This window comes from Sciurus vulgaris (genome assembly GCF_902686455.1).
Source record: "Sciurus vulgaris genome assembly, chromosome: 3".
Lineage (NCBI taxonomy): Eukaryota > Metazoa > Chordata > Mammalia > Rodentia > Sciuridae > Sciurus > Sciurus vulgaris.
Genome location: NC_136463.1, coordinates 187,261,613 through 187,273,773, shown reverse-complemented (window position 1 = coordinate 187,273,773; position 12,161 = coordinate 187,261,613).

Genomic DNA, 12,161 nt, shown 5'->3' with positions numbered 1-12,161 from the left:
CCAAGGTGTGGGAAAGCAGGCCCCTGCCCTGGGCTATGCACTCGACTCCGAGGACGGGGTCCCCAGCAACCCTCGGACCATGCCAGGCTGAAGGCAGAGGGCAAGGCAGGAACTGTGGGGCTATGTGGCAGGACAAGAGGCACTCTGGAGTGCAGGACAGGTGGGATCAGAGGGGCATGCACAGCCCCCTGAAGGAAGGAAGGAAGGAAGGAAGGAAGGAAGGAAGGAAGGAAGGAAGGAAGGAAGGGAGGCAGGGAAGAGGGACGACCAGGCCTGCTGAGCGAGCACTGGGCTCCTTGGTGATGGCACCAAGCAGCTGACGGAGCTGCGAGGTCATGAGCAAGGAAGAGGCAGAGTGGACCCAACCTCAAGGCCAGCCTCAAAGCCAGCAGACACGGAGGGAGGGCACTGCCCCCGGCGGAGCCAGAAGCGCACCTCCTCCCCGAGCTGTCTCCACGAGTGCGCCTCATGTCCCTCTCTTTAAGTCATCTTGCTCATTTCTGATTAAGCACTGTCTGACGTCACACATCTTTATATTAAAGGTTACAGGCATGTTAAATCAAAAGCTCCAGATATTTTTCAAAGCACAATGATCAAAGAGTCGAATCTGAGAATGCACTGGGTTTTCCGAAGTTTGATGAAATATTTTTGATCAGTTTATGGAGAAACATTGACCCTCCTCATACATTGTAGAAGAGAATGTAAAATGCAAATTCTCCTATGGACAGGAATTTCAAAATACTTAGCAAAATTGCATATTAATTTAACCTTGGCTCCAACAATTTTACCTCTGGAAACCTCTGAATAGTACACTGGGAAAAACATGCAACTGACATGCATAAAGCTGATCACGTGACTCTGGTTATAACAGCAGAGGACGAGGAGCCATCCGAAGGAGGTCCGACGGAATAAATAATGGCCCATCTACACATAAAGCAGTATGATATTTCTATACACCACCACAGCATGACATCTAGGACATAGTGTCATATTTTAAAAACTGAGATGAATAACTATGGCATCATTGGGATGCCATGCTACCATGTATTGAAAAAATGGGAGAATGTGATTGTATTTCTAAGTGGGAGGATAAAACATACATTTTCAGTTACTTGCAGCAGGCCAGAGGGGACAGAGATAGAACCTGAACTTCTCTGAGTATAATATTCTCTTACAGGTCTGACTTAGGATCCACTTAAATAATACACATCCATGTAAATAACACAAGAAGCAACGTCTAAAAAACAAAATGAGCAAGTGAAACTGAATGTGTAAGCAGTTGGCAAAGAATAGAACAGAGAGCAACCAGTGACTGTGACTTCCAAATGCAATGATTTTACTATTCATCCCTGGTAGGATACACCACAGGACACACACACACACACACACACACACACACACACACACACACGCAGAGAGTTAAACTGTCTTTAGAAATCATATTGCTGGTGAATAATATTGGTGATATCATGCTGAGGTTATGGTGTGTGTGCTGTAGTGCAAATAAGTGACTATGTTGGAGAACAAGCAGGATGTGGGGCTTTGGAAAGGAGATACATATGGGTCAATCAACTTTAATAAAAAGTAATAGTGCTAAACTCAAATTAACAGTAAAATTATTTAGCTCAAGAGGTACTGTCTTTTTGAATTTTTCCTTTCCAATCTCTGTCAATTGGAAAGATCTAATAATGAAGAAAAACCCAGTAGCAGCAAGCACTCCTGGAACCTAGATTTTGGTTTCTATACACCACCTGCCTTTAAAAGGAGCCATGGCAGCTAGACACAGTGGTGCTTTCCTATAATCACAGCAGCTTAGGAGGCTGAAGCAGGAGGATTGAGTCCATCCTGAACTACTTAGTAAGAGGTGCTGGGGATATACTACAAAAAAAAAAAAAAAAAAATCTTTAAAAGGAGCCAGGTTCTTTGGAGAAATGACTGAGCCCAGGTCTAGGACAGAAACAAACAGGATGAGCCTGGACATCGTTGTCAGACCAAAAGCAAGAAAGACACCAAGAACTGCTAGGATCTATCAAGGGTCTCAGGACTCCACGTACAGAGGTTTCTATTGGCCAAAGATGTGACAATTTGAACATGAGCAAGAATAACAACCGAAACAGTTTGAAACACTTCAGATTATTTTTTATATATGAATTCATAATTACACTACTAAAAAATGTCTTACTGGTCAACCTTGAAAGATGCTAGGAAACGACTCTAGAAAATTGATAAATGATGGGGGGAAAGTAGTTATCCTGTCCTTTCTATATGGCCTGTACCTCTGAGTAAAAGAATTTGATAAGGGGAAATTTTTTCATAGAATTGTTCACGCTAATAATTGAAGAAGAAATAATAGAATTAAAATATCAAAATTTTGCACACATAGGGGAAAATATTAAAATAGTGATCTAAACAATAATCACTAATGGTTGCTACCATAATATATAGAAAGATGATGAAATTGGACACCTCCAGATGGAAATACCCACCATTTACAAAGTACTTCTATTTTAAAAACTATAACTACAAAAACTTTTATTATAAAAAACTGTAATATGATAAAAATTCTAAACAAACTGTTAGCAAATAGAATCTATCACGATGCGTAAAGGATAAAATATCATGACAAAGTTGGTTTCCCCTCAAGAATAAAAAGTTGGTAATTCAACATGAAGATTAAAGAAGAAATTATAAGGTCACCTTATAAATGTGTTCAGAACAATTGAAAACTCAAAACCAATTTGAAAATGTGTAGCAAACTAATAATGAAAGCAACTTTCCTTAATGTGATAAACAGTATCTACAAAAACATAGCAAATATTTTAGTTAGGGAAGAAATATTAAAAATTATAAAATAGTGAAAATACAAAAGTATAAAAGATATCTGCTATCACCACTTTCAATACCATGCTACAGATCTAGATCTGAAAATAAGGCAATAACATATTCTCTTGGGATTAAGGCAAAAAATCATTGATATATAAATTGGAGGTAGAAAATTAAACTATTATTTGCAAGAACTGATTATATGTAGAAGGAAAAATATGCTACTAACTTTGAACTATTAGAACCAATATACAAGTTTTTTTTTTTTTAAATCATGGTTTAAGTAAACAAGAACAACTCTATATATGCATACAAGCAGCCAATGATTCTAAGTTGAAATTAAAATGATACTACCTACAATGACATTTAGTATCCTAAAATACTGATAAAGAACCCGAAGCTGTATTGTTGAAAGTAATTAAGGAAGATCTAAATAGATGGAGAGATGGAAAGCCTCAATATTGTGAGAGATGTCAGTTCTCTGATCTACAGATTCGATATAATCCTGTTCAACACGTCTCTGGTGAGGAACTTAACAGATGAATCATTTCGTATACACCCGACTCTGCAGGCACCGTGTGGCATATACATACGACTGACGTTCACTCGGTCCTAGAAAGGACGGAACTCTGCTCATACACGGACGGACTTGACGGCATGCCGAGTGACAGACGTTGCCACAAAAGGACAAATGCCGCATGCTTGGGCCCGGCCCTGGCCCTTAAAGGAGTCAGATTCATGGAGACTGAGAGAGGAAGTGGGCGCCGAAGGCTTTGGGGATGGGAGGGGTGGCAGTGCTTAATGGAGACAGAGTCCCGGCTCTGCGAGTGCTGGAGACACCCAACGATGTGATGTGCTTATCCCCACTGCACGCTCACCGACGGCTCCGTTGGCCGTTTTTATGTTATCGTATACTTTGACACAGTTAGAAAAACTGGGGACAGGGCGGAAATGGAAGGAAACTAGTCAAAGGTCTAGAACCAATGGAAGAACTACACGACTGGTCCTCTCTGGTCATCTCTGACCCACTTCTGCTGGACTTGAGGCGGGGGACATTCTGAGGCCAAGTACAAATGTGGGCCTGGGTCAGGTTGCTGGGCCCTGGACTTACTGACTATGGAGTGAGTTTCCTGAGGCGGGGACAGATGGACAGACCCAGTTTGAGTCACTGTTTCTGATTCTCTGATAGTTGCCGCTTTATATCCTGCTTATTCACTTAACAAACATGCAAGTCCTCATCATGTCTTGAAGAATGGATGACATCCTGCCTTTTAGACTTCATGTCTCACTCCAACCCTATCCACCAAGTTTCCTGGGAAGAGAGTCTGCTCTGGTTATGAAAGCAAATGGAAGAGAAAACAAAAAGAAAAAGAAATGGAGACAGGACTCCAGGGATCAGCGATGCTTTATGACACCGCAGAGGGGCACGTTTTCAAGAGGAAAATGGTGACTGGCTAGAACAAGGTCTGAGTTCTACAGGGCTGAGCAGGGCCTCGTCATGGGAAGAGTTGGCCAGATGCTTTTGGCGGGCTTACTTCCGGCAGGCAGGTGAACTCTGGCAGACGAGGGACCTTGCGAAAGGTCAGAGTCCCCCGTTCCCTTTTCCCCCATGGGTTGTAAGTTTCCACCTCCTTCAATAACATCACCCACCCTGGCCCATGGCTATTATGGTTTGGATCTGGAATGTCCCCAAAGCCTCATGATCTGGGGACTTGGTTCCCAATGCAACATGTTCAGAAGTGGACCTTCAAGGAAATGATCAGATCATCGAGTTCTAACACCATCATGGATTGGTCCATTAATAGACTCGTAGTTTGACAGCATTATTGGGGGGTGTGAACTGTAGGAGGAGGGCCATGGTTAGAGGAAGTAGGTCACTGGGAGAATGCCCTCGAGGATTATATCTTGACCCTGGCCCTTCCTTCCCCCTCTGCCCTGCCTCCTATGCCACGAGGTGAACTGCTTTGCTCTGCCATGACGCTTCTGCCTAGAACCAGCTGGCCAGAGACCGAAACCTCTGAAACTGTGAGCCATAAGTCATTTTTCTCAGGTGTTTCTCACAGTAATGGGAAGCTATCTGACACAGTGGCCTAAGCTCTGAATTGACTCTCTTGATTTCCTTCTTTATAATCGATCTTGATTTCCCAACTAGGACAATAACTGGCTTATACTCAATACACGGACACAACAGGTGGAATGAATGGAGGAAAGTGCCAAACATCACTGTTGTCCGAAGCTGCCCTCGGCTCTCGTTCAAGTTGTTTAGTCAAAGACCACTTGGGGAGCGGGGGACATAGAGGATCACAGAATCCAAACACGTCACACAAGCCTCTTGTCTTCAGATATCATCTGATTCAGTTACACGTATACAGCCGATCAAACTGTGGTTCCAAAGCAAAGTGAGTGGTCACCTGGTGTTTAGCAAGGGCATAGCTGGGAACAGCCGAGTTGATTTCCTCCTATCTTGATGCACAGCTGTGCCCACCATTACTAGAGGGGACTCTGCAGGCACAAGGGAGGACTGAACGAGGCTGCGAGGAGCTCAGCCCAGAGGCCCTCCACTTCAGGATGGAGATGCATTTGTATGTGGCAATGGTATTTCCTAACATCTCAAAAAACCAAGACTTGTGTCCAATCATCCCACGCACACGGCCCTACTCCAGTGTTCACTGTCGTGTAGCCAACCACCCCATGTGCCTGAGCACACTCCAGTTCTGGACTTTCAGCTCTGCAGGTGAGAAGCCTGTGGTGACCAGGCTCACCTGGAGGTCCTGTTGGTGAAGAATCCTCTTCTGTGTTCATTTGAGATGTTGGAGGAACTCAGTTCCTTAAGGCTAGGTGACAGAGGTCTCCGTCTCCTTGGTGGTCACCATCTGGGGTCCCCTCCTCTCTTGCAGGCAGCCCACAGCCTGGCTGGATGCTCCCTTCCGCAGGGGAGACTCTCCTCCTTTGAAGAGCTCGTGCGTCAGTTCTCTGGCTTCCCCTGCTCTGACTTCTAGACTCAGATTCCAGGTGTCCTGTACCTCAGTCAGGCCAGCTCTCCTTCTTCAAGTCAACCGTGCTATATAATCACCTAATTGGAGGGTGAAATCCATCATGTTCCCTAAGTCACATGATATGCCCAAGTGTCACCCCAGGGCGGATCTGGGGCAACTTAGAATTCTCATTCTGCCACACTGTCCCAAAACAGCCCCAAAGAGCCAAACACCTGGTCCACAGACCTAACACCCTCACTTAGAGATGTCCCTCAGGTTGGAAAGAATCTCAGCAGTCAGGGAGGCCAGCCCTGGGATCTCCATGTGGGGGTGAATCTGAGCTTGACCCTACTGGGTAATCAGTTCCCGCAGTCAGAGCATAATCAACTCCCTGCTCTGCCGTCTTAGTTTGACTCAAAGTTTTAGCATTTCCAACTTTTTCCTCCACCTGCAAGAACCCTGTGGAAATTATTCCTAATGGTCCATGAAAAGATCAAGGACAACCAAACTCAGATGTCTTCAGTTGCTAAACTCTAATTTATTGGCAATACGTAGAGTAATGTTTTCCTGATTGTTTCCTGGTTAGGGTACTTTACCAGATGAAAAATGGCCAAAGACAGTTATTAATTAAATAAAAATTCAGCAACTGAATGTGAAGAGCTCAAACTCTTTTATTCTGAAGTACCCTTCCCCCCACTCCTTTTTTTTAAGACACACTGGGCAGAACAGAATGTTGTCATGCCTTTTAATTTATAAATTTATTTCCAACATCCATATGCAACTGACTTCTGGTTTCATTTCCTATCAAAAGATTCTTTGAACTTGTTTTCCTTCTAAAATCATCCCAAATAAACCCATATTAACTCATGAGTCAGACCACTTTTGTTACAGAAAAACTGTGGAGAGAAAATTGAATCCATTTCTAAATGTGAAGAGGAAACGGCGCTGAAAGAATAATCTATTCAGGGCATGGCGCTGCTGATTGACAGTGCCTGTCTTGCCATCTTTATATGATGCTCTAAACCCCTGGCATTTTAGAGGCCTAGAAGCCAGGGGAGTCTCTGACACAATCTCTCTGCTTGGCAAATAGAGAAATCGGGACATGAGAGGGGTGTCCCTCAGAGCTTGCCAGCTCATAGCAGCTGGCTGTGAGGCTCTGATTCCCAAGGGCTCTTCCCACAGCCAGGTCATCTCCGACCCCTGGAACAGGGCCAGGCAGCCGTCCGAGGCATCTCCAGTCTGCCCGTGGTCTCCTGCGGACGATGTTGCTAGCGGAAATACCAAGTGACGTAAATTAGGCAGACTCGCATGTGTTACTGTTTTGAAGGAAGACAGAGCATGTGTCTTCACTTTGCCCTGTGGAGAGTCCCTGCAGGAGCGTGCTGTGCATCCTCTCTGACGATCTTTGCAGGATGGGCCAGAGAGGGAGTACACGGTGCCGCACGCTGGGCGCCTGGCTCCGAGGGCCTCATGCAGAGGCTGGGGACGTTATTCCAGGGGAGGCTGGTGAGACCCCCAAACACCCTTCAAGAACACCGTTCCACTCCTGTTGGCCTGAACATCTACCACCTCTCTGTCCTCAGAAGCTGGTGGTAGCTTCCTAAGTTATTCAAAGCCATTATTTTTATTAACAAAGCATATTTTGAAGCTCAAAAATTGCTTATAAGAAATCAATTTAAAAGAATGATATGTAGGCATAAATATCATAGATAGTACTTTTCCTGTGCTAAAGAGTGAAAAACAATTACAAAAGTTTGTAAGTTGTATGAATAGAGCTTATAAACCCTTGAGCGTCTAGGCCAGGGCTGGTCTGGCACATGGGTGTTGGGGTCTCACAACCCTGTGTTGTGGGGCATCTGCCTCGTAAGGTGTTAGCAGCAGTCTTGGCCTCAAGTCACCAGTGGTATACCCCCGCCCCTTGTGACAATCAGCAATGTCTCCACACACTGCCAAATGTCCCCTGGGGGCCAAATCGCTGGCTGCACACTGGCCAGGAGTCTCAGCGTTGAAAGTAAACAGCATCTGCTGTTGTCCAGAGCCAGGGGCTCTCTAGGGCAGTTGGACCAGGAAGTCACTAGCGGATGTCATCAGACACATTTCTACAGCTCAGACGAGAGGACTTCCCAGGAGGCAGAGTGCCCGAGGAACTGGCTGCCTGAGAAACTGCCCTTCACCAGCGATGCGTCCAAGAGGAGAGCAGCGAGCAAGCCCACTCGGCTGGCGTGGCCGGAGAGGGGCTGCCCAGCAGGTGGGAGTGGGGCGGGGGCATTTGCTGTCTGAAGACGGGGTCAGAAGACTGGCGCGGGGCTGTGAGGAAGCCACTTCTGCAGAGCGTCTGTCCTGGAAGGCTCGCGTTCCCACCACGGAAGTGTTTCAGATTAATCACAGTAATAACGTCACCTTATAAAATTTTGGAAAGCACTTAAAAGTACAAAGAGACATCAAAACAATCGCCCCCCAATCGTACCATCAAAGAAACCGCTCCTGACGTGCACATGCACTTCTGTCCAGATGACATTCTGGGCACATTTTTGCCTTGTTAAGATTCCATTTGTTTTGCTTTAAAAATTCTGCATTTTGGAACTTTTTCCTCCTTCAAGAAAACTCTTTGGAAGCAAAATGTATGGTAATTTAATTAAACATAACTTCGCTCAAGAACCCTGGTCCCAGGCATGGTAAACTTTTAAATAAAGGTATAAAACACTTAACAAAATCTATTGTCATAAGGTAATTAATAGAACCAACTCATGGGAGAATTCATACTTATTGAAATAAGGAGAAAATGGAGCGACTTGAAAAGAATTTTAATACTAAATTGTTGGACTTCGTGGCAACAGAATGAATCCCAATTATGTGGAACAGAAATTTCAGGTTTAAGAAGGATACATTTGGAAATCTTGGTACTGAAAAACACAATCATTGAAATAAACAAAAAAATTAGTAGGTGTCTTAAACTATATACTGACATAAACGAAGAGAGAATCAGTGAATTAGAACATAGACCCAAGGATATCACAGAAAGCAGCACAGAATGATGAAGAACAAGCTCAGAAACATGAAAGATTGATTAAATAGCGTCAAGATACATGTAACAGGAGTTCTGGAAGGAGAAAGTCAATGAAGTGGGGTATGGGAGCACTCAAGTAGATAACAGCAGAGAACCACCATGATTGAAGAAGGAGTGCTCAAGTCGAAGTTCAGAGCAAGATGAGATTCTTTTTTAAAAGAATCCAGACTAGACATATGATGAGAAACAACAGGGAAAACATAAAACATTTACAAAACCAGAAAGAAATGAAAGACTAGTGGCAGAGGTCTTGTCAACATGAATATGCCAAAAAGTCTTTGAGTAATAGGTTCAAAATGCTGAAGAAATAACCATCAACTTAGAATCCTATGCTCAAGATAGCTACTATAGACATTAAACATGCAAAGATCGAGAGTGTTTCCTATGAACACACCAGGGGTCCCCAAATCTGTTCATATGTGGGGGTCACCTGGAGAGCCTCATAAAACAGTGACGTCTGCACTCTACCCCAGAGACTGAAGTGTTGTGGTTTAAATATTGGTATCCTCCAAAAGCTCATGAGTGAGACAATGCAAGAAAGTTTAGAGGTGAAATGATTGGGTTATTTTGAGAGCCTTAACCTAATCGGTGGGCTAATCCCCTGGTAGGATTTACTTGGGTGGTAAATGTAGGCAGGTAGGATGTGGCTGGAGGAGGTGGGTCCCCAGGGCATGCCTTTGGGGTATTTATTTTGCCCTTGTTGATTGAAGCTCTCTCCCGGCTTCCTCGTGTGGTGTCTTGAGCTGTTTTCCGCTATCACACTCTTCCACCGTGATGTTCTGCCTCATCTCAAGGAATGGAGCTATCTGTCTATGGACTGAGACTTCTGAAACCATGAGCCCCAAAATAAACTTTTCCTCCTCTAAAATTGTTCTTGTCACATCTCTTAGTCACAGCAGCAAAAAAGCTGACTAAAACATTGGGGTTTAATTGAACTGAAGTGGGGCCCAGGGTTTGGAAGTTTTCTAATGTGAAGATGAGTCTGGCTTCCACTGGCACAGACCCTTGAATTAGCTACTGAAGAATGAACTTTAACAAAAAGAAAAATAAATCCCCAAAGCAACAAAGGAATATAATAAAGTTCAGTAAGCAAATAATTAAAAACATGTTAGTTCAATATTGAACTTTATTATAAACAACCCATTTTATACCTTCATTAGAAAAAATAATGATGATGAGAAACAAATTAATTCGAAGAATAACAGGTATTAAAATTCTAGTTAATATGAGAGAAAAAGAAGCAGGAATTTCAGAGGGAATTAAAATCTTCCTAGATTCCTAGCTTCTTTGTGAAAAATTCAAAGTCAGTATTAAAATGCTATAGGTGAGCACTAAAAAGCAGGTGAATAACCCTGAGCTTTCAAATGGTAGAACAAGGAAATAAAGAAAACTTTCAGTCTAGCTAAGTCAGGAAAGAAAAAACAAACAAGGATGATATACAGAAAACAAAACCAAGAAGCATGTAAAAAAATAAAATAAAATAAGTCCAAATGCATCAATAAACACAAAAAATGTAAACGAATGAGATTCACATTTCTAAAGACAGGTTTGTTTTTATTTTTATTTTTTAACTACCACCAATCCTAAACTTGAAGTTTTGACTTCAACTGAAATCAATGTGAAAATCCTAAACGAAGTGCCAGATTCATAAAGGAAAGCTACGAGCCAGCCGTGAGCTCTGAGCCTGCACACACTCACACACGTAGCGGAGAGGGCATGGAATCTGGGCGGTGTCTTTGGTGACAGTGGTGTTTGTAGCTTACCACCCCCCAAAAGGGACGGGCAGGATCCACCTTCTTTAACACTAGAGGACGGGTTTGACTATTGCCCTTGGAGAACCTGGGGGAGCACTTGAGGTCCTGCCCAGAGGACCAACTGGGAGGACTGCAGCCCTGAGCCACAGAGCTGATGCAGTAGACCCTGAGATCCAGACAGGATGCAGAGTAGCGACCCAGAGAACCCACCCCGAGGCTTAACACAAGAGCAACAATGAGGCATGAGCCTGAAGGGGAAAGGAACAAACACAGCCCCACCTCACAGCACAAAATTACAGCACAAAACGTGCCTCTCCCCACACTGTTACAGAGTTGCCACCTATATGCGTTCTATGAAACACGGAAGCCCAAGGAAGGCTGACAGCGAAAAGATACAGTCAGTAGCTAAACAAAAGAAAGCTTGGATGGTCTTATGAATGTTAGAAAAAACAGATTTTAAGGCAAAAGTGTTGCTAGGGATGAAAAAGACCAGTTTATATGATAAAAGCAAATAACTCTCTAGCATGTCAATAATGCTCAACCTGCACACATCTCACAACACAGTCGCAACACACTCAAAGCAAAAACACGGCAGACTGCAAGAAGCTTGCAAATCCACAGAGTAGGAAACTGCTATACTTCTCTTGCTAAAGAGAACTTAAGTTTTCAAAGTATCAGTAAGAATAAAAAATATTGAGACACCACAATATACATACCTCAGTACATATCATTATACTTCCCATGCTCCTACAAGTATAGGCTACGCATTCTTTTGAACACACATGTATGCTTTTAAATTAGCCTCATATGCAGTGATTCACAAAGGAAGTCTTGCAAAATTCCCAAGATTAGAAAACATGCAGCTGACAATGAATTTAGAAAGCTTTAAAGTCAGCTAAAACATACCCATGCATTTGGAAACTACATAGCACTTAAATAATGCGTGGGACTGGAAGAAATTGTAATGGAGATTATAAACAATGAGAACCGAATGACAAGGAAGGAACTGTACATAGAAGCTTGTAGATTGTAGATGCAGTGTGTATTACAGGGAATTTAAAATAGTAAACATATATACATATTTAAAAACAAATAAGGCTTTTAATTAATGAGATTAGAATTTAATTTAAGAAGTTAGGAAAATGAATCAGTGTAAAACCAAAAAGTGGACAATAAAAATTAAAATTACTGAAATAGTAAATAAGCAAGCAAGGAAGAGAAACCAAAATCAAAAGCTAATTCTTTACAAATGACTAACTAAAAAACAAGCCTCTTTTCTCCTCAGGAAATAATACATTAATAAAAATATTTTTCAAAACAATAAAACTGATCAGTAGGGATTAAAAAGCAGAAATAAATGAACAATTTGGATGAATGTACTTGAAATCTTGTATATGGTGGATGATTCACGGTTTTGAATTAGCAAAGCTTCGAGTTTTACTAGTATGCTCCAAGGACTAGAACAGAAGGGGAAACTATCCCTTGCCTTTCATGAGGCAAGCATTCCTATGGCAGCTGAACAAGATGAGGCAGAAAGAATAT